Source organism: Pinus tabuliformis, chromosome 5_2 (genome assembly GCF_031772625.1).
Source record: "Pinus tabuliformis cultivar Carrire ecotype Pingquan chromosome 5_2, CPIR1, whole genome shotgun sequence".
Taxonomy (NCBI): domain Eukaryota; kingdom Viridiplantae; phylum Streptophyta; class Pinopsida; order Pinales; family Pinaceae; genus Pinus; species Pinus tabuliformis.
The window spans coordinates 390,904,447-390,932,443 of NC_142306.1; positions in this window are offsets into that span (position 1 = coordinate 390,904,447).

Genomic DNA, 27,997 nt, shown 5'->3' on the forward strand with positions numbered 1-27,997 from the left:
ATATTGCTTCCTAGGAGGAACTTCCGACATCTGTAGTACATGTAGTGTTTGAGAATAAGGGAGGAATTTTAGTTACTTTTGTAGTAGTTGGAGCCAATTGTGGCGAGACCACATTCTTCATATTCTTTTTTGGAGGTCTCGATATTTCGCCTAAGCTTTGTTTCTCGGGGCTAGCCCATGGCAGAGAAAATACGCTAAGAATAAGGAGCAATACTTAGAGTTTGAGACTTATGGCGAGAATGGAAAAATAACGTGAAAATAGGCGTTTAACGGAAAAACCTCAAAATGCTCAATGAAATCAATCAAATTATTTACATAACTGAGGTCCATTAATACTATTATAACTGATAATAAATGAAGAAAAATGGGTTTCACTTATGTTTCAGACAAGTGAGTGCCCCATTGGACTATATCCTATCACAATTTTTTGATATGATCATTGTTTAGCTTTGCGAAGTGAGCCTTTTGCGATATTTGATTTTCCACATTCGCTTAAATATATGGCAGAGAGCTTATTCCATGATTTATCGCAATTGGTGTTTCTAGAGGGAAGACCACTTTAAATCTTTGTGATGCGACACGATATGGATATGTGCGATGGATTTCTGCAATATTAGAAAAGGCTTATTGGTGATTTGAGTTTATAACAACGTTGGGGAATGTCGATTCCTTCTGTGATGATGATGTGGCCTAACCGTGGGACTTGAATATTATTCATATGTGAGGGGGGATTTTATTCACTTAAACTTTATTAAGAATTTTATTGTGGTAGGTTAGGTCAGGGTTTCTTGCATCACACTTTAATTTGGCATGATACTCTACTCGCTTGTGATTAGCAATATGCGAAATAGATGAGACCCATTCAACTTAAGTCATTTTTTAATATTAATGGATTTAAGACCTAAGGTTAGGATGATACTTTATTTTAATTTTTTGAGACTTTATTTTTATTCATTTTATTAAAAGACTCTATACTTAAAATTTAAAAGGGTCCCCATTATTCGACTAAGTTACTTATTTAATAATAATGGGGGGTTGTTGAGTGACATAACAATTGGCGATTCACTAGAAGAACCAGTTATCTCTGAGAAAAATGATGAAGTTTAAACTTAATCAGAAACAAAAAATAATTGGAAAGATGTTTTTTTGAAATATTAGGTGAATAATATTTCTCTGAATAAAAGAAACCTCATTTCATTGTAACTTTCTAGCAACCTTTTATAGATGAAAATATTCATTATCCATATAAGTCATTAATCAATTATAAAGATAAAGTAGGTGGTTATTGAAACTTTTATTTTAAGATGAACTTGCTTTGTCACATGTAAAGCCATTGTTGCCAGCAGGTGTCCATAGCCTCGACATGGTTACCTTTTAACCGATAATGAACCATGATCCCATCCACTTTAGTTGTAATCTTTAGAGGTAATATTTTAAAATCTTTGTCCTTTTTTACTTTTATTTTTTCTTTTAAAATCCACTTTCTTGTTTTGGTAGCGAGATGATGACAATGCCTTTAACGGGTTGTAATAGGATTTAATAAGCTAGCTCATGATGAGACTCCTTGTCTTATAATTATATACCCATAAGCCATTATCCTAATTTGGTGGCCAGTAGTGATAATGTCAACACATTATTTTCCCATGATCATGGTAAGTAGTCTCGTGATACGACCTCTTATCTTTTAAATTTATTATATTTTTAAATTGCACTCTAAAAATGTATGACTATTGGATGGGGAGGTTTATTCACTCCTTAAAAGTATCGGATGACAATTTGGAGTTTTAAGATGCTAAAGCTCTGAATAGTCTTTACTTTTTAAAGAAAACCTTTCTTGACTAATAACTAGATTGAAGAACTTTATAAGTGTTTTAGGTCGAAAGAGGCTTCAAATTTAATGGGAAAAAGATTTCAAATTTTTATAATAAGGAAGCCACATATGAGACGAGTCAGTAGCGAAATAACCATGTAACTTCTCTGACCAATCTCTACTTAGAATTAAACCATAAAAGTCAGGGATATCAATAACAAGTACATCAATTATTTGACAAACTTTAGCATTAGAAGAAAGTCTAATAAAAAATTAATTGATTTCTCGTAATACTTTGACTTTTGTTCTATCGAGTTGAAAAATATGTACAACATATTTCTGGGGTGAAATGTTCAATTTAAGACAAAATGAATAAGGCAATACATTTTAAGATGTCGTGGAATCTACTAAGCAATTATGCACATTATTATTGAAGATCTCAAAGGTTGGAAGGAAAGGAGGAGTATGAGATTTTTAACTATCTCCAATTAGGATGGAATTGGTGGGATCAATCTTATCTGAAGGATCAATGGCGGGTTTTCCCATTCCTTTAGAATCTTTAGAAGTAACATCAATTGGCAAAGGGGATGAAGGGACTACATTCAATTCTTTAAGTAAATATTTCTGTTGCTCCTTTAGTTTAGCTACTTCATAGAAGGAAATATTAGCCTTGACCTTCTTCATATCCTCAAATATATTATACTATAGTGTCAGAAACAACCAAAATTTTAGTTGTGGATGGATAATTTGAAAAAGATGGGATTGAAACGGAAGGTGTAATGGGGGATTTTTTGGGTGGAGCTTTGTCTTTGGTATTAGGAGTAGAAGGTTTCTACTTTTGGGAAAATTGTCTTTCTTACAGGATTTATTTAGATTTATAAAATCAATGCAAATGTGAATATCTCCATCCCTTTTCCTAACATGTACCAGGTTTGAAACGCATGTGGAGTGCCTAACTAGAAAAATAATTTTGGCCTTAAGGAGTTTGTTCAATTCGATTTTTATTTGATTTTCAAGATTGGGATGAATTTTCCTTAGCTTTAGCTGAACAGGATTATCATCAGGTACCATTGGGATAGTATGCTGGATGAAAGTACCAGTATTTCATCTAATGAAAGTCCTAGGACTAAATTAATGTTTTGAGGTTTTAGATAAGGTCTAGGGTTAATCAATTCAAACTTCAAATTTTAACTTTGAAGTTTGCACGTAGTGACCTTTTTAAATCTATCCTTAAAGTCATATAAATCTTCGAGCTTGACTACAAACTTTGGTAAGGGATTTTATTCAAATTGTTTCATTTGTTTGTCATGCTCATATTCATCGATTATTTGATTAGTATATGACCCTTCTGATGTTGTGAAACTTACAATATCTTCGTCATCATTGAACACACACAAATTAGTGAGATTGTCAGGAATTGAGGGGCGAAAAATCAATTCAATGGAACAACTATCTGGACTATAATTCTCTGATACGATTAGTCTGGATGTGACATTAGCTAGCAAATTAGCACTAGAATTTTGAAGTCTTCAGATAGGAGAGATATTAAACGAAAGAAAATAAGAAGTGAGAGTTTGAATGAGCGATTGATAATGTTTCAAGTGGCTTAAGATGCAATGGATAGTGTTTCTCACCTCTTTAATAACAATTTCAGAGTCTCCAAACACTTGCAGGTATTTGACATTAAGGCTTATTGCTTTGTACAAACCCTGAAATAGAGCTTCGTATTCATCGATGTTATTGGTGCATTCAAACTCTAATATGCATGCTATCATTGTTTCATGTCCTTTAGGATTTATTAAAATATGTCCTGCTCCCACACCATCATTAGATTGAGAACCATCAAAATATAAAGTCCAAAATAAGGATTTAACTACTGGTTTATCTAAAATATTTACACATCAAGATGAGTCCGTCTGTGAAAAATTTAAACTTGAGAAGTGACAGAATATATCTCAAAAGGAGATTCTTTTGCATTGAAATTACCCAAGAATGCATCTAAATAGTAGTTCCCAAGAATATTATTAGCGAAGACATCTGGTTCATTTTCTTCGTCTAAGTCTGTTACTGAATATTTCATGTGTTCTTAGTCAATGCAAATTTGGTTAGGCTTTCCATTATAAGGAAACCACATATGAGACGAGTCAGTAGTGAAATAACCATGTAACTTCTCTAACCAATATCTACTTAGAATTAAACCATAAAAATCAGGGATATTAGCGACAAGTACATCAATGATTTGACAAACTTTATCATTAGAAGAACGTCTAATAAGAACTGAATTGATTCCTCCTAATACTTTGAATTTTGGTTATATCGAGTTGAACAATATGTACAATAGACTTCTAGGGTGAAATGTTCATTTTAAGACAAATTGAATATGACAGTACATTTGAAGATGCCCCAGAATCTACTAAGAAATTATGCACATTCTTATTGGAGATCTCAAAGGTTAGAAGGAAAGGAGGAGTACAAAAGTTTGACATATCTCCAATTAGGATGGCATTGGTGGGATCAATCTTATCTAAAGGATCAATGGGGGGTTTTAATATTCCTTTAGAAGCTTTAGAAGTAACAACAAATGGCAAAGGGGATGCAGGGACTCCATTGAATTCTTTAAGTAAATATTTTTGATGTTGCTTTAGTTTAGCCACTTCATAGAAGGAAATATTAGACTTGACCTTCTTCATATCCTCAACTATATTATACTCTATGGTGTCAAAAAAACCAATGTTTTAGATGTGGATGGAGAATTTTAAGAAGATGGGATTGAAATGGAAGGTATAATGGGGGTCTTTTTGGGTGGAGATGGCCTCAATCGCATTTTTCCTGCATAAATCACATTGGAGAGTGTTAGAAGCATGTGGGAAATAATATTTGTCAAACACCATAATATAAGACATTAGCTATGCAGATTAAATAAGTGTTTCCAGTAATGTTCAAAAGTCAACTGGGATAACTTTTTGATGTTATTCGCCTTCGTCTCGGACCAATCCTACCACTATTTCATTAGTATATTGACATCAGGAAATGCATCTATGGGGAATTCTTGAATGAAAGTAACATTGAAAAGGTTCTCGTGAATGTTTTCAATGATGTTATTTGTGATGTCCCTTGCACTAAAGATGGTTTCCTCTACCTATTTCATTCTCATATCCCAATCCCGAAAAAGGAGTTCCTTTTGTGCGTCCTGAATCCTTGGAGAATCAACTACTATGCTTTCTGTGTTGTCCTACCAGGAAATATAGTCAGATATATTTTCTTCAATGTCATCGAAGTATGTCCTCAGATCAGACAACTGATTCATCAGTGAATTTCTTGTTTGCCATCTTTCGACAAAATGAAACTTGTTGTTGAGTAAGGAGAGTGTTGAGTTCTATTGATTTGTTCTTGAATTCTTCAAGCTTAGGAATATCTTTGAGTTGATCAATCCTAAGCTGAAGTTGTTGCAGTTAATCATCCTTGCTTCCAATTTTTTCTTCATGCTGAAGCTTCATCTCCTCAAAGCTCTTCTGCAACCATGTCATCTATACCTGCCATTCTTCACCAATACTCTGTTTTGCATTTGATAATTCCTGTTCTAATTACAGGATTTTATCATCCTTTTCCATGAGCAGAAGTTGTACTTCTAAGGCTTTATCAACAGTAGTTGTAGCATATGCCCCTACGAATTGAGACAATCTCGTGAGATCATCAGGAGGGTCGATTTAATAATCCTTCCATAGGACATCTAAAGGTATATTTCTAGGAATTAAGGCTTGGGATTGTTCTGTTCTCTTCCTCTTCTTTTGCCTTGTGATGACAACTTTATGTTTTGTGATGTAGAGTACATCCAAGGGAGGGATTTCTTCAATCTTGAGTACAAATTTAGATGTGGGGTGTACCAGGATGAATTCCAAGTAATCAGTATTGAATGCCTTATCATAAGATCCAATAGTGAGCAGAATATTCTTGGTAACCTCAGGAGTTTTAAGGATTTCTATAGGATTTGTGGTCTTAGTTTCCTATGAGGCTATATTGACAATCTTGTTAAACTACTCCCATAATTTATCCAAATCACTGGTAGACAATGATTCATCGGTCTGTTTTGCTGATGATGTACTTTCAGTGTCTCCCTTCTTGACTTTAGGTTCTTTTGGGACTTGAGTTGTAACTTGTTCTTGATGTAGAACTAGTTGCGAAAAATTTAGTATGTCGAGGGGGGTATTTCCAACCTGTTGTTCCTGTATTCTTTGAATTTCTCCAAATCCACTGGGCTTAGGTGAGCTTTGGCTAATTTATGTACTTGTTGATAATTTTTGGTTGTCTCGAAAAGGTCATCGAAATCATTTGGTTCATATTGGAGTTGCCTCACTTTGACCTGCGCTGTGACATTTTGAGCTTTCTTGACTGGGTCATATTGCTTGGGTCAGATAGTGGGAAATTTCATTCATTGAATTTTCTCAATTTCAAGCATTGCATGCCTAAAATTATCCAGAGTAAAAACTCCACAGTGAATAGGAAAAGGTGGCCAAACATATTTCTTGGCTTCCTTAAGAGATTTGGTCAATCCATTAACCATAGTTTGGTATGATACTTCATTGGCCAAAGGTTTGTCTAGTACATAGAGAGGGAAAACATGTGGTGTAGCTAGGCTTCCATAAATCCTGACATAAGTGACAAATTCTTCCCCAAACCATTTTCCAATGGTTGTGAGGTCATCTAGAGCTTCCTTAGAGAATCTGGGAGGTCTTTCATCAAAGATGACTTTGTACAATGGTAGCATTACCACATGGCTGATTTTGTAAAAATGGGGTTGATAGTTGGTTTCCCAAAGGATGTTGTGGTATATATGGATGGGGGTAGGATATTCTAAAGGCCATTTCAATCCCATGGATGGAAAATCAAAGGTGAAGAATAATGCATCCATAATATAAGCACTCATGAAAAAGTGGGGAATATCCCTGGTAGACATATTATTTTTACTTTTGTATGCCAAGATTTGAGTGGCCAAATTATTTGACAAAATGGTAGCCCAATCCATAATGTAGGCATCTACGACAACTTCTATTAGGGGAACCCATTCTATAGTGAATTTTTGTGTATTAGGTTGTCCAGACAACCTACACATCATATCTGCGATATGACAATAAGGACCAAAGAGAGAGGCTAGGGAATACATACCTTTATCATCATGCTTGTGTTTTCGCGGCTCATGCCTGCACTGCCTTATTGGTTCTAATTGAACTGGATGCTCCTCTGCAAACTTCTAAATAAACTATGCATTGTATACCCTCTAGGATTTTGGTAGATGGTACATCTTTCTAAGGTCTTCAGTTCTGAACGACCCAAGTCTCGTATGTATCCTCAAAGTTATGAAGGTCCTGTCGACGATATTTACATTTTCAATCACGCATTTGACTAAGTTTGTAAATGGCATTATCTTAGCTCAAGCAGTTGTCTGATGGAGATGAGAGTTGGTGTCATCTGCCTAAGTGGTTTCAGACATAGATGCAGTATCATCCGTTGTAGCCTGTTTGATAACTATCGTAGGCTCTTATTACTAGAATAATATGTATATCGCTTCCCAGGAGGAACTTACGACATCTGTAGTACATGTAGTATGTGAGAATAAGGGAGGAATTTCAGTTACTACTATATTAGTTGGAGCCGATTGTGGCAAAACCACATTCTTCTTATTCTTCTTTGGAGATCTCAACATTTTTCCTGAGCTTTGTTTCTCAAGACTAGCATCTAACAAAGAAAATATGCTAAGAATAAGGAGCAATAATTAGAGTTTGATACTTATGGCGAGAATGGCAAAATAGCGTGAAAATACGCATTTAATGCAAAAATCTCGAAATTCTCAATGAAATCAATCAAATTATTTAGATAACCGAGGTCCATTAATACTGTTATAACTAATAATAAATGAAGAAACATGGGTTTCACATGTGTTTCAGACATGTCAGTGCCCTGTTGGACTATATCACATTGGAAGTTTTTGATATGATCATTTTTAGCTTTGCGAAGTGAGCCTTTTGCGATATGCGATTTGCCACATTCGCTAAAATATATGGCGGAGAGCTTATTGCATGATATATCGCATTTGACGTTTCTAGAGGGAAGACTGCTTTAAATCTTTGTGATGCTATGCAATAAGGATATGTGCGATGGAGTTCTACGATATCAGAAAAGGTTGATTGGGGAATGCAGATTCCTTTTGCGATATTTCCTTTTGCGATGATGATGTGGCCTAACCGCTAGACTTGAAATATTATTCATATGTGAGGGGGACTTTTCTTCACTTAAACATAATTAAGAGTTTTATCATGGTTGGTTAGGTCGAGGTTTCTCGCATCTGCTTTGATTTAGCATGATACTCTACTTGCTTGCGATTAGCGATATGCGAAATAAATGAGACCCATTAAATTTAAGTCCTTTTTTAATATTAATGGATTTAAGACTTAGGGTCATGTTGTGTTGTACAAAAACCTCCCATTTGGTAAAATCCTTTAGATAAAAAATTGGGACCATTCAAAAAATAATTTGATTTAAATTCATTAAAATCCAAATAAAAAATTCAAGAACCCCACTCCAAAGTTAAATCACATTTCACATTTCGCAAAGTCTTGTGTGCAACACGTAACGTTACCATTTGAAACACCATTGATTTACGATATGCGAAGAATACAAGAATATTCCTTTCCAGTAAAATCATGTCAGACTTTTCACATCGCAAAAAAGAAACAAAACATGTTAAACCTTCCTTTACATATTGCGATATGGCAATGGAACCGACAAACCAATTAACTGTAATATCAAAACATGTTCACATCTGTTAGATCGTAGTCTCACAAATCGAAAAATCACAAAATTGGCAATCAAACTACTATGTGACATTGTGAATAACCAATTTATGAGAGAACCCGAACCCACCAACACGTCATTAAATCACATTTCATGTTCTAAGGATGGTATGATAACAAGTTTTAATGACATTCTCCGAAAAGATCGTTTGCGATAGAGTAAATTAATGTGAGTTAATCTGAATCTTACGCAAATATCGTTTCAGAATATGGATATTTATGACTCCGCAACTTGAAAAAATTGATGTTTTCTCACCATTACGGGTGCATTTAAGTTTTTCAGTTTCATTAATTTAAAAAATGTTTTCATAGTTGCATATCGTTATAGTTATATTTCTCATCATCCACCCTATCACTCTCGTCTTCTTTGTGGTGACAAGACTGTAATAGAGACTCTATTACTTGGCTTGATGGTCAAGATGAATAAGGGAAAGGTTACATAATCCACAACTGAAGATGTACTGGAATCATCACCTTTATTTTCTGCTACAACTTGTTTAACAGAGTGTGGTGCCGGCTCCTGGGAGAATGTTTATGATATATTCGAAAAGGAAATACAGAAGGAAGTGATGATAACTGATATTCAATCCTCATAAGCTTCTTATCTTGAGGTTGCATGCTTATTTTTGCATAAGCTAGCAGCTAGGACAAAATTAATACCCTACATTGATATGGTGAAATGGGTTATTGAAAATGTGAACATTGAAGACAGAGAATTTGTAACCTCAAGACAAGTGGTCATCGATTCTTTTAAACCAGAGGATATCAGAAGGATATATCATTTACCACAACCACACAAGGTTTATGATAAAGCATTTGTTGAAAAATTTGTTGTTGAAAATGAAGAACCATTCGAAGTTATAAAGCAATGGAGGTAAAATCTTAGCAAGCACAAGATGGATAGAACTAGTATGTATTCAGTAGCCTATCATTCCGCTCCTTATTTATGCATTGCCGCAATGATATGTAGATTATTTGGATATGCAGACGATACCAAGTTTTTAGTTGAATGGGTACCTCTAATTGATGCTGCTTCTAATTATATAATAATGGATTGGGCCATAATACTGTCAAATAACTTAGCCCACCACATCATATAATATACGAAGAACCGTTTTGTCACTACAAGAACCATCCTCCATTTTATATGTGTGCCTACATCATGGACGTTGTGTATTTCATTTTTCCCTTTCCAATTATGGGATGGAAGTGGTCTCCTCAGGATCCCACACCAATTCATGTATATCATAAACCTCTTTGGAAATATTGTTTAAATGAACATTTCTATCAGATTTGTCAGGGGGTTATGCTCCCTCTTCATCAGGTTGTCTTTCACAAGAAATCCCCAAGGTTATATGAAGAATCCAAGGTCGATATTCAACCTGTAGCAAGATAGTTTGGGGAGGAATTATTCACATATATTAGAGATTTTGGAAGCACCACTCCAACACATGTACTTCTGTGGTATGTCCTGTTATCCCCCTATACCAATAGGTGTCATATATCATGATTGACTTAGTTTAGCTTTAAAATATGTTCATACCTTTACTTGTTGCAAAGGTTTTCCATATTTGTAAAAAATCAAAAAATTTAAAAAATGTAAAGAGGGTATACCCTAAAACAAAAATCAAAGGGTGAAAACAAATAAAAAGAGGTCAAAAAATGAAAGAAAATGAACCCCAACAAAAAGAAAAGACTAGGAAAGTGTGCAAGCCTAAATGCCACTACCCTTTTACTTTTGTATAATAAAATTTTGTGTAGCTTGTCACTTATGCCACAATGCATGAATAGTCAAACAGTTTAAGCTTGGCTAGTTCATATTTTCAATTTCATGTTGTAGAAATAGAGAATAAGATCTAACCAAACAGTTTAATCTTGGCAGATAAGTAGATAGGTAGAGTGAAAAAAGGAGCTCAACAGTTTAATCTGAGCCCTTGGATGTAATAAGTGTAGACTTAGATAGGCATCACCATGTAAAAGAAAAGAAAGTTTGATAAGGGTTTTCCAGTCTAAGTGCACCCTAATAAAGAAGTAAAAATGCTAGGTTAAGTAGGTAGGGTAAGTAGATGATGATTTCAGAATAATATGTGGTGAATGATAAGTCTAAATGTTTAAATATTTTAATTTCATCACAAGGCAAAGACATGTATCACATGGAAGGCACATCAAGCAAGCAAAGTCAAAAATAATTAACTTCCCTACTCATTTCCCCTAAATTTTCACTAATTTCCCCTAAGTTCCAAGGTATCTATCAAATTAGAAGGGCTCAGAGCATTTCTCTGACTTTTGGAGGGACCAGACCCTCGACCCAATAATTTATAATACCTTAAAAACTTAAGCCCCTTCACCAAAAACCACACCCCTTCATAAGTTATTCATTTCTCTAATAAATCTTTTCCTAGGGAAAATCAAAACACTTTCCATACAAACCCTCATGTTCACTTAGCCTAAGTTCTAAATATATATATGAAAATGTTTAAAGTTAGTGCGCATTTCACAAAATCATATTAACCACTAATTCATGTTGTTATATAATTCCCCTATCTAAAAATTACCCTCTCCCGTATTATACAAAAAATCCCAAATTTTATATATCCCAACCCTCGGTTAAATATAACCATAATACAGTCAATAAAAGGGATTAATTAACTATTCTGTAGTTAATTAAGAGCCCGACCCCCACCATCCTAATAAAAGAATTAATTAATCCTCACGATTAATTAATAACTTCAACCAATCATGTCGCCCCCGATGTAATTAAAGGCCTTTAATTATATTGGGCCCACCCTCCATTAACCTTTCACCATTTCAACTCCCTGATAGCCATTCGATCGGATCCCATAGATCCAATGGTTATCACGCATATCGCACGGGCCTCTGCGGTCGACCTTTAGCGCGCGATGGCGAGTGGTTTTCTGAACAGTGCCATCGCTACGTGTCACTCATTGTGTGGAATCACACGGTCGCGCTCAAATACTGCCTCCCCTCCACTAGTAGTGTGATGAAAACTGCTTACTGCCTCCTGCTACTGACAAAACGTCAAGTCATTCTCTTGCTAACGCCATCTGTCCAAATCCCAAACCCGCCAAATGTTGACTTTGCATAAAAAACAAATATAATCGGTTTTTCGTCCTTATTTCCAAAAAATGCATGCATGCAGCAACCTGAATGTTGAAGTCGACGAGATCGTACACCCAACCATCAACCATCCTCAAACTTGCAGTTCGACGCTGCTCCAAGTCCGCCATTCGCACCTAGTGAACCTGCATTCCATTTCCCATCACTAAAAATAGGTATTTACCAGTTTCCGTCCAGAAACCATGTAAATACTTGATTTCCTCTGTAATTAATTGGAAAAACCCAAATTTCATCATAATTCAGTTGCTGCATTTAGAATTCAAGTTTCCCAAGACCCTCTGTTTTCACCAATTTCACATAAAAACCCCAGTTTCCTATCTGAATCCACAAGAACCAGAATGGAAACCCCCGTGGCCCTCAGTATAGCACCTATCACTACCCCTCACTGTGATTTGGATTATCTGCCCTTAGCAGATAAATATTTTCAAATAAAAGACCTGGACACTGATAAAGACCATCTGAAAGTATTTTGCCAATGCCGGGACAATTACTTGAATGGCTATGATACCATAGGACTTTGGAAATCAAATCTCCCAATGTACTTTCTCCCCGCTGTGTGCATTTTCCCTGAAATTATCCATCAGTGTCACACCAATTATGATCCGAACCTCGGAGCAGTAATGTCCCCAAATCGAACTATTCTTTTCACAATTACTGCAGGCTCAATCAATGAGATGCTTCAGTTTCAGTCCAGTCAAGACCTCACCCCATTTCCCTAGGATATTTTCTAGAAAAATCATCTAAATTGTCCCAGTCTAAACTCAGTCACCTTTGCCAGACTTTTGTGGATAAGCAGCATCAACCCAAAAATCCCCCTCCTTATTTGTCAGTTTTCTTCACAGAGATAGGCAAAACTATAGTTGATATGATAGCTGCAGTCATGGGTTTCAATACTAGTGAGTATGTGGATGAATTGACCCTAGTTTTAATGTCCATTTTTACCCCTGGTCAGCCTCCTGCTGTCAAGTATAACTATGCTGCATTCATTGCTGAGAAAATCCATGACCAGTTCATGAGGTTGGAAAATGAAAAAGTATTCAAGTATTTCACATTCATATATCACCTTATCCTTTACTATCAGTCAGACAGGTTTTCATTTTCTGTAAATAAACTTGACACAAAGGGTAATCCTAGATCAGTCATTTTTTGGACTTCTATCTTCCACCATTAATTTGTTTGTCCTTATTCATACAATGAGTTCAATGACAAGTTTGTCCACCCAGTGACCACCATGCTGACAGGAAATCCTCCTCCTAGGATTAGTGATAAAATCAAAAGGATCCTTCATCTATCCAAGTAGTATAAAATAGGTGACTGGTACTTGTATTAGAATCACACAGAGATCAGAATATATGGCTATGAAATTCCTCCATTCAAACTACCAAAATATGTTCCTATGAGGTTGCTTACATTGGAATATTATAGGCAAATGATAAACTCTGATCAGATTCACTTTAACAAGGCCAAGAAGAAAGCACAATTGAGAATTAAAGATCACTTAGGCCCATTTGTCTGCAACAATCGAGAAGTGGGCAAAGAAGTAGAAGAAATCCTAGAACACCTAAAATTAAATAAAAGATTTGGTTGGAGATATGACCCATATAGTTTCATTTGTGATAGGAGAACGAAACACAAGTTATCACCATATTTTCATTACAAAATCTCTGAAATAGAGTAATATGCAAATATGGATGAATGGAGGGAAGGAACTCTAGTTGAGATGGATAGTGATCAGGTCAATGTAGAAAATGTGATGAAAGACCTAGAAAAGAGACTTGACCTGGACTCTTTTGAACAGGTACCAATTGGAACTTCTCAAAAGCCAACACCAGGAACTAGTGCCTCTACAGCAGATACTTCTCAAAGGCACTCACAGGAAACTAGTGCACCCCTTGCAGAACCATCACAGGGGAAAGAACAAGGAAGTAATGCTCTAGCATCAGGGCAATCAGACATGTCAAAGAAACTTGAAATCTCTGAAGAACAGGCTCAACCACAGACCCATCCAGCTCAATTTAATATGGGAGATCCCCCAGTTTTGCAGACTCCTCTGAATGAGGAAAAGAGCTTAAAAAGAGATAGGGAAGTAGCTACCCCTGCTAGCAGTCCTTCAAACCAGCCTGGTGCTAAGAGGCACAGGCTAAATCCACACTCAGGAAAATAATTTTTTGAACAAACAACAGGGAGTTTGAGGAAATAAGGTGGAGAAAGTCTGCATACATTCCCAGTAGGTGGGACACCTTCTAGTTCACAAAGGCAGGAGCTGGAAAGACAGCAAAGTACTGAAGTTCATCTTTCAGGTCTTCATATGACAAGACCTTAGACATTAAATAAAAATTCGAGATTAAGGCCAAAAATGAACAGCTAAAGGCCCAAGCTTACACTCAATACTTGAAGATGGCTCCTACCAATCAAACCAAGTTGATGTCAGCTTATGACATCAAAGAAGGAAAAATGAAGATGAGTTATCTAAAGCCTGCAATATAGCAACCCAAATAAATTGTAGACTACCTCAAAATTGATTTTGAGGTCTTGGCCAAAGATTTTCACCCCATAGATCAAATAAAATTTCATAAGCAGACAATGGAAATGGTTTATTCCACATTGACAAGCAAGGCCATGATGGCACACAGATTGGAAAATTCACCAAACAATACCACTGCTCAATTGTAGTTAGAAAGAGCCTCCTCATAGGCAAAGGACAACAGAATCAAATCATTGGAGGATTTGATTATTGGATTGGGCCATAACCTAAAGGATGTCAAAGCTGCAGAGGCCCTAATAAAGAAGAAAAATGAAGATATAGCTGCCCTGAGAAAGCAGTTGAAATTGCCACCCCTTATGCATCCACAGACTGCTGAAATAATTGAAAAGAAGAATGAAGAAGAGCTTATGGACTTAGTCCTCAAGCTAAATGAGCAATTAAGGGAGACAGAGCAGGAATTAGAAAAAACACTACAAAGCAGGCAGAGTGAGTCGACCTCTCAGCCTCAAAATGTAGTACCAATGGTTTCTATAGTAGTCCCTTCTACGTTGGCAACTGCATTAGCACCAAATGTCCCTTTGACCACAGCTAAAACTATTGGAGTTACAAGTACAGGTACAGGTACAACACAGGTAGGAACTTCAAGTCAGAGCACTGAAGAATTGATCAAATCCATGGAGGAAATGAAACTCCAAGTTTCTGAATTGCAAAAGGTAAAGGAGAAATTTGTTACCTTAGAGCAGAAGTATGATGTGTCAAAAATTAATTTTGCTGAAGAAGTGAGGAAAAACAAAGGCTTGGCTCAACAAGTAAAAACACTAGAAAAAGATCTCACATTTGAAAAGCCTTTAACAGATATCAGAAAAATATTATGGACCAACATCACTCAATCAATCAATGATGTTTGGTCATCAATTCAAATCATTTTTGAACAGATTGACTTAGTCAAAGTTGCTCTTCAAGAGATTGAAAAAACCAAGGAAGAGTTAGGAGGAAAGCTTGAAGAAGCTATCAAATTAATAAACTTTCTAAACAATAGGAACAGGCATCAATTGGAACAACTGAATATTGAGGATAGAACTGGAACCATCCTAGAAATCAAGAAAGTCTTGACAAAAAGGACTCTAATGCAAAACCTGGAAAGAAAATGTCAGAACATGCAAGAAGACATAGATGAATTTATGGAAAAATTTGGAAATTTACAGAGTAAAGGACTTCCAAGTCCTTTAGTCATCAATGATAAGTTAATGAGGCAGGATGATTATATTGAAAAATTGGATTAGTATGCAAATAACCAAGCCAGTTCATCTGCTAGTTCATCTGCACCTAAAGCATTACCCACAGGGAGAGTTCTCTATGATAGTTTGGAGAACCTTTTTTATGTTGAGCATGAATTGAAACACTTGTTTCCAGTACAACCTAATTTTGTAAAATACACAGGAGCTGATGAATTCTTCAGAAAGCTAACAAGGACCAGGATACCAAGGGATGATTGGTGGACCGATATGACAGACATCTTATGATTTACCTTGGTAAAAAGTAAATTGAAGTATTTACCATAGTCAATTTTGGTAAAAGAAGGTGAATGATGATAAAGAAGGTAAAGAGTATCAGCCACAGGTAAAAGAGTATCAGTGAAAAGATGAAAACAATCAGCCAGCACAGAATTACGAGCAAGACAACAAGATGCACAATAATAGGGCCTGCCTCCAGCTCCAACAAAAACAGGGACAACAACCCAGCAGTTCACATTCAGTTTCTACTTTCGAGACCATCTGTCTCTACATTCATGTAAAATATATTTATTTTTCCTAGAATATATCTCTCTCAATTAGGAGATATTTTGCTGTAAATTTTGTATAAATACTTCCTCATTCGAAGTATTGTAGGGGGATTCTTAGACATTCCTGTAGACTCTTTATTTTGGAATAAAGTGTTGTTGAACAACTTTTGTATGGTGTTAGAAAATTATATATTACAGAGCAATGGAACACATAAAATATTGCAGAAATATAAACACAGAAAATGCATAAAACAAGAGAGACACAGATATACATGGTTCACCTAGTTTGGGCTACATCCACGGAGAAACAACCAGTCCTTCCTTTTATATTATCCAGCAAACTAAAGAGATACAACCTACAACAGATTTGCTGTAGGACCCTCTTTGCTCTCAATCTCCTCTCTCTTCTTCACTTAGAATACATATATGCATAGACGCAATAAAATTCCCTCATATATAGTGAGGGGTTTCCTTCTAAGGCAAAAAACCCTAAATTAAACATAACTTCTACCGTTAGATCATCCGCCTAATGAACGGCCCAGATTGATTAGAAATTAATAGACTTTTACAATACATCTATTTTTAGCTTCGAGGGCGCTGTCCCCGAACCCCCGTTGGGGGACCACTGGCCCCCAGACCCCCATGTGGAGGGGTGTATAGTCTTCCTAGGGCATACATCCAGTTGAAACCTTTGAATACAAAAGATAATCAGGCTCCACACCAAACAATCTCCCACTTGGAGACTGATTATAGCAACTCCACCGCTGCTTCATTTGCTAGACAATAACTCCACTTTGGACCTGGTTGTTTCTCATCTTCTTCATCATACTTGAAGACCAATTGAAACTGAGTAGATTCTCAGTTTCTCCCTGGTTACAACTTTTGTTAACAAATCTGCAGGATTTTGGCTAGTGTGTATCTTTTCCAGCTTCAACTGTCCATCTTCCAATGCTGACCATATGAAATGGTACTTGAGCTGTATATGTTTAGTATTGGAATGAAATGCAGAGTTCTTTGCAAGATGTATGGCACTCTGGCTGTCACTATATAGCCTGCCAAACTCCTGCTTCTTGCCTAATTCATCCAGAAACCTTTGTAACCAAATAATTTCTTTACTAGCCTCTATAGCAGCAACATACTCTGCTTTTGTTGTTGAAAGTGCAACAACACTTTGGATTTTTGAAACCCAACTGACAGTTGTTCCACCTACAGTAAACACATACCCTGTTGTGCTCCTCCTATTATCCCTATCACCTGCCATATCTGCATCAACATATCCCTATAGAGCAACGTTTGAACCTCCAAAGCATAATGTTTGATTTGTGGTACTTCTCAAATACCTGAGAATCTACTTCACTGCCATCCAATTTTCTTTTCCTGGATTGTTCATGTACCTGCTTACAACTCCCACTGCATGTGCAATATCAGGCCTTGTGCAGACCATTACATACATTAAGCTTCAAATTGTTGATGCATATGGAACCTTAGACATATGAGCCATTTCTTCCTGAGTCTTGGGACACGCCTCCTTACTTAATTTGAAATGGCTAGCCAAAGGTATACTAACTAGTTTTGCATTCTACATATTAAACCTTTTCAACACCTTTTCTATGTACTCACTTTGAGACAATGTTAATTTGTGATTCTTCCTGTCTCTAGTTATTCTCATACCAAGGATTTGTTTTGCAGCACCCAAATCCTTCATTGCAAATGAGTTTGCCAATTTCCTTTTGAGCACATTTATTTCCTGCATGTTAGAACCTACAACAAGCATGTCATCTACATATAATAACAATATAATATAGCTGCCATCATTTTGCCTTTTGAGATAAACACAATGATCAGAGTGACATCTAGTATAACCTTGTTCAGACATAAACCTGTCAAATTTTAGATACCACTGCCTTGGAGCCTGTTTTAAGCCATACAAGCTCTTCTTAGACCTGCACACTAGTTTCTCCTTCCCACCAATTTCAGGGGTTTGAAGTGCTTGTTGCTGTTGTGCTTGTTATTCCGGCTGTGGATCTTTATGATTTTCAGGCACCATCACTTTTCCTGTGATATCGTCAAGCACTGTGTATTCTCTGTTTTCTTTTTCTTGTTTCTTTTCCTGCAATTGATTCTTATACAAGACCTTTTCATTGAATATTACATCTCTGCTCCTAATGATTTTGTGATTTTCATAATCATATAAGCGATAACCAAAATCATTAACACCATATCCAACAAAGGTACATTTCTTTGATTTTACCTCAAGCTTTGTTCTATTTTCTTTGTTAATATGGACAAAGGCTTCACAACCAAAAGTCTTTTAAAATGAGTAGTTTACCTTTTTACCTGTCCATGCCTCCTCTGGAATACCACCATCCAAGGAACTTGAAGGCCCTCTGTTTATTAGATAAACAACAGTATCTACAGCATCTGCCCAAAATGGCAAAGACAATCCTGCATGCAATCTCATGCACCTTGCACGCTCCATGATTGTCCTGTTCATCCTTTCTGACACACTATTTTCATGTGGTGTTCCTAGAACTATCTTCTCTCTACCAATTCCATTCTTTGAACAATACCTATCAAACCCTTTGCTGCAATATTCACCTCCATTATCTGATCTGAGACACTTCAACCTTTTCCCTGTCTCATTTTCAACCAAAGCTTTCCATTTCTTGAAAGTATCAAATACATCAAATTTATTTCGAATACAATAAATCCAGGTTTTTCTGGTTGCATCATCAATAAAAGTAACATAATAACGAGAGCCACCAAGAGATTATACCTGAGCAGGTCCCCATACATCTGTATGCACAAGCTCTAATTTTTTTCTCTTCTTTTCTTTCCCAACTCTAAGGAATCTGACTCTTTTATGTTTTCCATAAACACAATTCTCACAGAATTTTAAATCAATATGCTTCAAACCTAGCAACAAATTTCTTGAGTTAGGAATCTGCATCCCCTTCTCACTCATGTGCCCTAGCCTATGATGCCACAATGCCGTATCTTCTCCTATAGAGGTTAAAGCATTAACAGAATTAGAAATACTATTGCATAAGTACAATGTACCAACCTTTTCTCCTTTCGCTATTACCGGGGATCCTTTAGTGACCTTCCAGGTTTTATCTATGAAAGTAGTTACGCAACCTTCACCTCCCAACTGCCCTGTTGAAATCAGATTTTTCTTCAGATCTGGAACATGCCTTACCTCCTTCAATAGCCATTGATTTCCATTCTGTTGTTTTATGAAAACTATACCCATTCCAACGATTTTACAGGGTTTATCATCACCCAATCGAACTTGTCCAAAATATCCTTGAACATAATCATGAAAATGTTTCTTATCAGGTGTGGCATGGAATGAGGCCCCTGAATCTACCACCCAAGCATCAATAATATTTTCTAATGAAAGAATCAAAGCATCTTGCAACACATCACCTGTTACATTCGCTTCATGATTAGTTTCTTGCTGTGCATCTCCTTCTTTTCCCTTCTGAGACTTGCAGTCTTTCTTCAAGTGTCTTTTCTTCCTACATTTCTAGCACACTATCCCTAATCTGGACTTGGATCTGCCTTTTCTTGACTTACTGCGATATCCTGGGCTCTTTCCTCTTTCAATTTTTCTTCCCCTAGTCTCTGCAGTCAAAGCATTACCTAATGTCTCACCGGAGCTTTTTCGTCGCATTTCCTCTCTAAGGATTGCACCAACAACATCATCAAACTTTAAAGTACTAGATCCAGAGACAAAGTTACTAACGGCCGTAACTAAACCATTCCAACTTTCTGGAAATAAGCACAGAAATAACAGAGCCCTAACTTCATCATCAAAATTTACCCCTACAGGACTTAACTGACTTGTAACTGTATTAAAATCATTTAAATGATCTGCAACAGATCCACCTTCTGACATCTTCATATTAAATAAACGCTTCATAAGAAATACCTTATTTGAGGCCGAGGGTTTTTCATATAGTTTGGCCAATGCTGACATTAAACCCTGTGTTGTCATTTCCTTTGAAATATTAAATACTACCGATGCCACTAAGCACAACCGTATTGTTCCAAGTGCCTTTCTGTCTAGAATATCCCATTCTATATCTGTCATGCTCATCAGCTTCTTTCTCTTTCTGCTCAATGGTAGGTATAGATCTCTCTGATACAGATAATCTTCCATCTGCATCTTCCACAGCTGGTAGTTTTGGTCGTTGAATTTTTCGACCCTAAACCTACCATCTTCCGCCATTTCTCCCACTCGAACCAAGAACCCTTCTCTCCTGTGAGTTTATCAACCAAATAGACCTTCGGCTCTGATACCAATTGTTAGAAAATTATATATTACAAAGCAATGGAAGACATAAAATATTGCAGAAATATAAACACAGAAAACGCATAAAACAAGAGAGACACAGATATATGTGGTTCACCCAGTTTGCGCTATGTCCACAGAGAAACAACCAGTCCTTCCTTTTATATTATCCAGCAAACTGAAGAGATACAACCTACAACAGATCCACTATAACACCCTCTTTGCTCTCAATCTCCTCTCTCTTCTTCACTCAAAATACAGATATGCATAGACGCAATACAATTCTCTCATATATAGTGAGGGGTTGCCTTATAGGGAAAAAAACCATAAATTAAACATAACTTCCACTGTCAGATCATCTGCCTAATGAATGGCCCAGATTGACTAGAAATTACTAGACTTTTACAAGGCAATTTTACATCTATTTTTAGCTTTAGGGGCGCTGCCCCCAAACCCCCGCTAGGGGACCGTTGGCCCTCAAACCCTCGCGTGGAGGGGTGTACAGTCTGTAGAAATTTTGAATAATTTAACACATATTCACAGAGATTATCCTGATCATACAATTATAAGCGGAACATGTATAATACATAATCTCCTCTACGTTGATCAAGAATATAGCAGCATCAATAACAATAAAACATCAAGAGCATTCACACATTAACACAGTATGTATCACGGGGAAAGCATCTCGCTAAAAACCCCACACTATCTGTATATTAATGATTGAGTCATGTAACATTACACAGCATAATACTTCTCACAAGTATCTCCACCTCTGTTACACACAATACAGCTCAGATCTGATCTCCAAATCTCTTCCACTGCTTGCCTGCCTCCACTGCTCAATACCTGCTCAAGAACTGATGAGAATTGCTTCCCAAACTCGATTTTCACCTGCAAAATAGTCACTCACTCTTTGTGGACGTGAGCAAAGGCTAAAATGCGGGCCAAATACGTGAGCAAACTCATTGGCATACTCAATCCTTTGATTGTGCAAGATCTGGTGCACAACTATAGTCACAACTGATAGCAATCTGATTCTCTACCACCTGTCCCTGTTGAACTGAACATGCACTGACATGCAACTGAGTTAACTGATGTATTCTTTAGTTGTATTATGAGTTAATAATTAGTTTAACAACTCATCATTAGTCTATCTGTAGTTAGACTAACTACAACCAGTTTAACTAAGTTAAACTGAACACAACTCCATCAACTGTACCTCCAGTCCACTAAACTCAACTCACTTGAGTTCTAACTGAAGTCATGCATGCAACAACTCAACTGACTCATAAGAAAAATGAATTTCCTTCTGACAGCTACATGTGCCACTTCCGTAGCTCAAACTGAAGTGCTCCAAGAGAATAAGATTAAGTTTATAGTCCAAATATTATTGTGAGATAATAATATTTGACTTTTCTATTTTTGACAGCCAGTCTAAAAATAGACTTGATCACTCACACTGTGATCACTCACACTTTCATCAAAAATAGAAGTCCATCTATTTTCCCAACTTGATCAATCATCCATAAACATAGACATGATCCATATGTCTAAAAATAGACATAGTCTAAAAATAGACTTGCGCCAAAAATAGCCTGCGGGTCCACTTAGTGAAGGCGACTCTTTTCACTAAGCTCCATCATCTTGTTGCAATCTCAACACTCCCTCTCGACAAGATATGGATTATCAGCAACCCCTATCCTGCCTCGGTGGTACTCGAATTTGCTCCTGGTGAGAGCCTTCGTCAGAATATCAGCATCCTGATCCTCCGTTGGAATGTACGAAAGTAACATGATCCTCCGCTGCACACAATCTCTGATATGATGGTACCTGATGTCAATATGTTTAGATCTATCATGAAATACAGGATTAGCCGAGAGTTTAATGCAACTCTGGTTATCACAGTAAATCACAGTAGGATCCAAATGAGAACCGAACAAACCAACCAGGATCTTCCTCATCCATATAGCCTCGCATGCAGCCAAACTTGCTGCCATATACTCGGCCTCCGCTGAACTGAGTGCCACAGATCTCTGCTTCCTGCTGTACCAAGAAACTGTTGTCGATCCGATACTGAAGACCCCTCCTGATGTGCTCTTTCTGTCTGTTGGGCTCCCTGCCCAATCTGCATCTGTGAAGCCACATAGCTTCACCTCATCCTCCTGTCTGTACCACAAACCATATCCCGATGTGCCTCTCAAGTAGCGCAATACATGCTTGCCCGCCTTCCAGAAGAGCTTGGTAGGCTTAACCATAGCTTGTGAAAGCTGGTTAACTGCATAGCATATATCAGGTCGTGTATTGACCAAATACATCAGCGACCCCACCAACTGTCGATAAACAGTGGCATCCACTTCTTCTCCCGAAGTGGCATCCTCCTTCCTCCAACCTCCAGGAAGAGGAGTATCAACAGGCTTGCAGCCATGCATGTTGAACTTCTCCAGTATCTCCCGAGCATACTTGCCCTGAGAAACAAACAGTCCACCACTGCGCTGCCATATTTCCAATCCTAGGAAATAGTGAAGGAGGCCCAAATCCTTCATCTCAAACTCTGTAGCAAGATCCTTCTTGCATGACAGTATCAACAGCTCATCACTCGTTAGAATCAAATCATCAACATACAGTACAATGATAAGCAACTTACCCTCCACCACAATCTGGTATAGGTTCGGATCCGCCTCGCTCTTGGAGAATCCAAGTCCTGTGAAATAGTTGTCTATCCGTGTGTACCAAGCACGTGGTGCTTGCTTCAACCCATACAGCGCTCTCTTGAGCCTGCACACATGCGACTCGCTGCTGAAGACTTCAAAGCCTTCGGGTTGCTCAATGTACACCTCCTCCTCAAAGACTCCGTTGAGGAACGCAGTCTTCACATCCATCTGATGAATGTGCCATCCCATCTGCGCTGAGAGAGCAAGAATCGTCCGTATGGAAGAATACCTTGCGACAGGTGCAAAGGTCTCCTCATAATCGATCCCCTCAATCTGTGAAAAGCCTTGGGCAACAAATCTTGCCTTGTACTTCTCCACACTCCCGTCAGCTGCCTGCTTAACTTTGTAGATCCATCTCGAACCCACCATTGATTTCCCTTCCGGTCTAGGAACAATCTCCCATGCACTGTTTCTGACAATAGAATCATACTCTTCCACCATGGCGTCTACCCATGCGGGATCCTCCACAGCTTCCTCGAAAGAGGATGGCTCAGTCACAACACACTTGCTCATAAGAGCCATGTATCCAGTGTACCGATCAGGTGACTGTCTCTGCCTGCGTTGGGCTGTAGGTGGTCCTACAACTTTCTCTGCATCTTGAGCCAGTCGCTCAGCTTCTGTCAAGCGCTTTCGCCCTCTGATGGTTGGCGCTGCATGAGTGGTCTCTTCCACTCCATGAACCTCGTCCTGTGGCTGATCCACGTCCTGAAGCTCATCCTTAGGAACTAATAGCTCCTCATCTGCATGCAAGTGTAGCTCCCTCTCAAGCGAACACTTCATGGCTTTCTCCTCCTGAAATTTTATATCCCGTCGCACAACAGTTTTACCACTGTCTGGCAAATACACACGATAGTTGTGGGGCGTATCAGTGTACCCCACAAATATCCCAACCTCTGCAGTCGGTTCCAACTTATTTCTGGCATCCTTCGTCACATGCATGTAAACGTTAGCACCAAAAATCCTCAAATGAGAAAGATCAGGCTTCTTACCAGAATAAGCCTCCTCGGGTGTACTCATGCCAAGTATCCTATGAGGACAACGGTTCTGCACATAAACTGCTGTATTGCATGCTTCCGCCCACAAGTGAAGGGGTAGGCCCTGATCATGCAACATTGCCCGTGCAGCACCCACAATCGTTCTGTTCTTCCGCTCAGCTACCCCGTTCTGCTGTGGGTTATGGGGAGCTATGAGCTCTCTACGAATCCCTTCTGCCTTGCAGAAATCCTTGAACTCGTCCGAGATGTATTCACCACCATTATCGCTCCTAAGAGCCTTCACCTTCTTCCCCGACTCCTTCTCGACCAGTGCTTTGAATTCACAGAACTTTGAATATGTCTCGCTCTTCTTCTGCATGAAGAAGATACAGCACTTACGAGAGAAATCATCAACAAAAATCACATAATACCTGTGTTTTGCTGTCGAAGCAACTGAGAAAGGTCCACACACATCTGTGTGAATTCTCTCAAGGATCGTCGTGGCGCGACTATCCTTCTCATGAAAGGTGGCTTTCACAAACTTCCCCAAAGTACACCCCTTGCACTGATCTGACTGCGCAAGTGTGCCTTTAGGAAGCCCTGTAGTGATCTGCTGCAGTATCTTCAAGGCTCCATGGTGAAGGTGACCCAATCTCCTGTGCCACAACTCGCCATCATCCCGGCTCACCAATCCTTCTGCCTTGCCTGCCATTGCTGCGCATCCATCTACATGCAACTGATAAAGGTTCCTCACTCGAACCCCTATCTTCCGGGTCTCACCAGTTGTCTTGCTGCGCAAGAAGGCCTTTCCCTCGCTGAAAACAACATCATACCCCTTGTCTTCTAACATCGCCACTGAGATGAGATTCTTCTTCAATCCTGGAACATGCATGACTTCCTTCAATACAAAGGGTTTACCAGACTCCCTCTCAAAGGAAATGGTACCGATACCGGTCGCACTGTATCTACCATCATCGCCCATCTCGATGTGCACTCCAAGATCTTTGTCCTCCAGATCAGAGAACAAATCTCTATCTCCCGTCATGTGAAAAGACGCACCACTGTCCAGAAACCACACTGATCCCATCACACTTGAAACCAAGCATGCGATCAATGAAAAATGAAGCTCAAACTGAGAAGCTAAAGCCTCTCCCCCTGCAGATCCAGCAGCTTGCTTGTTCTTCTTCTTCTGCGGACAATTTGTGGCATAGTGTCCATGCTGGTGACAGTGAAAACACTTCACCTTGGACATATCCTGCTTCTTGCCTTTCGCACCGGAATGAGAAGCTTTCTCGTTCTTCCCCTTCTTTGCTTTGGCAGCCAAAGCACAATTCTCTTCATCAGATACCTTTGATGAAGATCCATTCTCACCTTTATTGTTACTGAGTTTATCCTTGAGCGCCAGGTCGCTCTTGCTTTGGAATAACATTTGCAATCCGTTGAAAGACATTTCAACAACACTGCTGCAAATTCGATTTTCCACCAGCTCCAAACTCAACTGCTTCCGATCAACCCTCGCTTGATATCCTGTAAAAATCTCTTCTACAAATCAAGCTGCTCCGATACCATGTAGAAACTTTTTCTACAATTATCTAGCTCTGATACCATGTAGAAATTTTGAATAATTTAACACATATTCACAGAGATTATCCTGATCATACAATTATAAGCGGAACATGTATAATACATAATCTCCTCTACGTTGATCAAGAATATAGCAGCATCAATAACAATAAAACATCAAGAGCATTCACACATTAACACAGTATGTATCACGGGGAAAGCATCTCGCTAAAAACCCCACACTATCTGTATATTAATGATTGAGTCATGTAACATTACACAGCATAATACTTCTCACAAGTATCTCCACCTCTGTTACACACAATACAGCTCAGATCTGATCTCCAAATCTCTTCCACTGCTTGCCTGCCTCCACTGCTCAATACCTGCTCAAGAACTGATGAGAATTGCTTCCCAAACTCGATTTTCACCTGCAAAATAGTCACTCACTCTTTGTGGACGTGAGCAAAGGCTAAAATGCGGGCCAAATACGTGAGCAAACTCATTGGCATACTCAATCCTTTGATTGTGCAAGATCTGGTGCACAACTATAGTCACAACTGATAGCAATCTGATTCTCTACCACCTGTCCCTGTTGAACTGAACATGCACTGACATGCAACTGAGTTAACTGATGTATTCTTTAGTTGTATTATGAGTTAATAATTAGTTTAACAACTCATCATTATTCTATCTGCAGTTAGACTAACTACAACCAGTTTAACTAAGTTAAACTGAACACAACTCCATCAACTGTACCTCCAGTCCACTAAACTCAACTCACTTGAGTTCTAACTGAAGTCATGCATGCAACAACTCAACTGACTCATAAGAAAAATGAATTTCCTTCTGACAGCTGCATGTGCCACTTCCGTAGCTCAAACTGAAGTGCTCCAAGAGAATAAGATTAAGTTTATAGTCCAAATATTATTGTGAGATAATAATATTTGACTTTTCTATTTTTGACAGCCAGTCTAAAAATAGACTTGATCACTCACACTGTGATCACTCACACTTTCATCAAAAATAGAAGTCCATCTATTTTCCCAACTTGATCAATCATCCATAAACATAGACATGATCCATATGTCTAAAAATAGACTTGCGCCAAAAATAGCCTGCGGGCCCACTTAGTGAAGGCGACTCTTTTCACTAAGCTCCATCATCTTGTTGCAATCTCAACACAGTCTTCCTGGGGCATACATCTGGCTGAAACCTTTGAATACAGAAGATAATCAAGCTCCACACCCAACATATGGCTGGCTAGACAAATTAATAAAGCAAAGGACTTTTATGGTATTCCTGTGTCAAACGAGAAACAAATAAGTATTCTATATCTTATGTTTTTACAATTCTCTTGTTTAAATATTTCACATGTGTTTCATATCTGAATGATAAATGAAAAAGTATATTTTAGAAAGTGCTTTACTGCATTTTGTCTTTAAAATCGTTTATATTCTTAATGTTTTCTTCAAAGTTATCATAGGTAGGGAATTCTTAATTGCTCCATGCTTTTTAGTTTATCATTGTGGCCATTCAAAAAAGAATTCTTAATTGGTTTTTGTTAGTGATCACCCACTTTCCCTCATCTTGAGACTTTTTTGAAGGATTCTTAATTGCCCTTCTTCGCTTTCAAGACCATTTCATCCTTTGAAGTCATCATTTGTATCTTGTTTAGCTATCTTGCCCTGTGAAGCCCTCCTTTGTTGAATCATTCTGATCCAGTTAAGCCATCTTCAATTGACTTCATAGCCCAATGGCCTAAAATACCTTGTTTTACCCATCTGCTCCTGAATTCCACAACCAAACAAAATCAAAACCCCCTAAGATTTCATAAATAGCCTAATATCCCATAAACAAAGCTAAATCATAAAGAGAGAGCCTTCTCTGAGTACAGATTGGCTAGATTATGTACTTAAAAGTTGGTTTGTGGTTACCTTGGACCCCTTTCCTTCTTTTGACAACTTCAAGGAAAATTTGAGTGATAACATAGTGGCAACTCCATTGGGGAAGACAATTCCTCAGTCAAAATGAATCTTTAAGAAAATTTAAAACTTAAATCTAAAAGCATCTTAAAGAAATCATAGAAGTTGTTTTGATATTAGTTAAGAAAACCAAAAAAAAAAACCCAAAAATCTGGCTTCAGAAATGACTCGTTACACTAGAGCTAATCCTGATCCCAATCCACCACAAGTGTTTGAGAACCCCAATCTGATCCCCAGAATTCTTAGGAGACAAGAAAGTTCTGTTAGTCCTCAACCCACCTTCAGATCCTCATCCTATCCTGTTAGGTGGATTTACCTTGAAGACCAACCCTTTGACGAATACTTTGAAACCTCTTTGTTTAGGACTTCATCTGATTCTGAATTAGTTGACCTAGTCCAA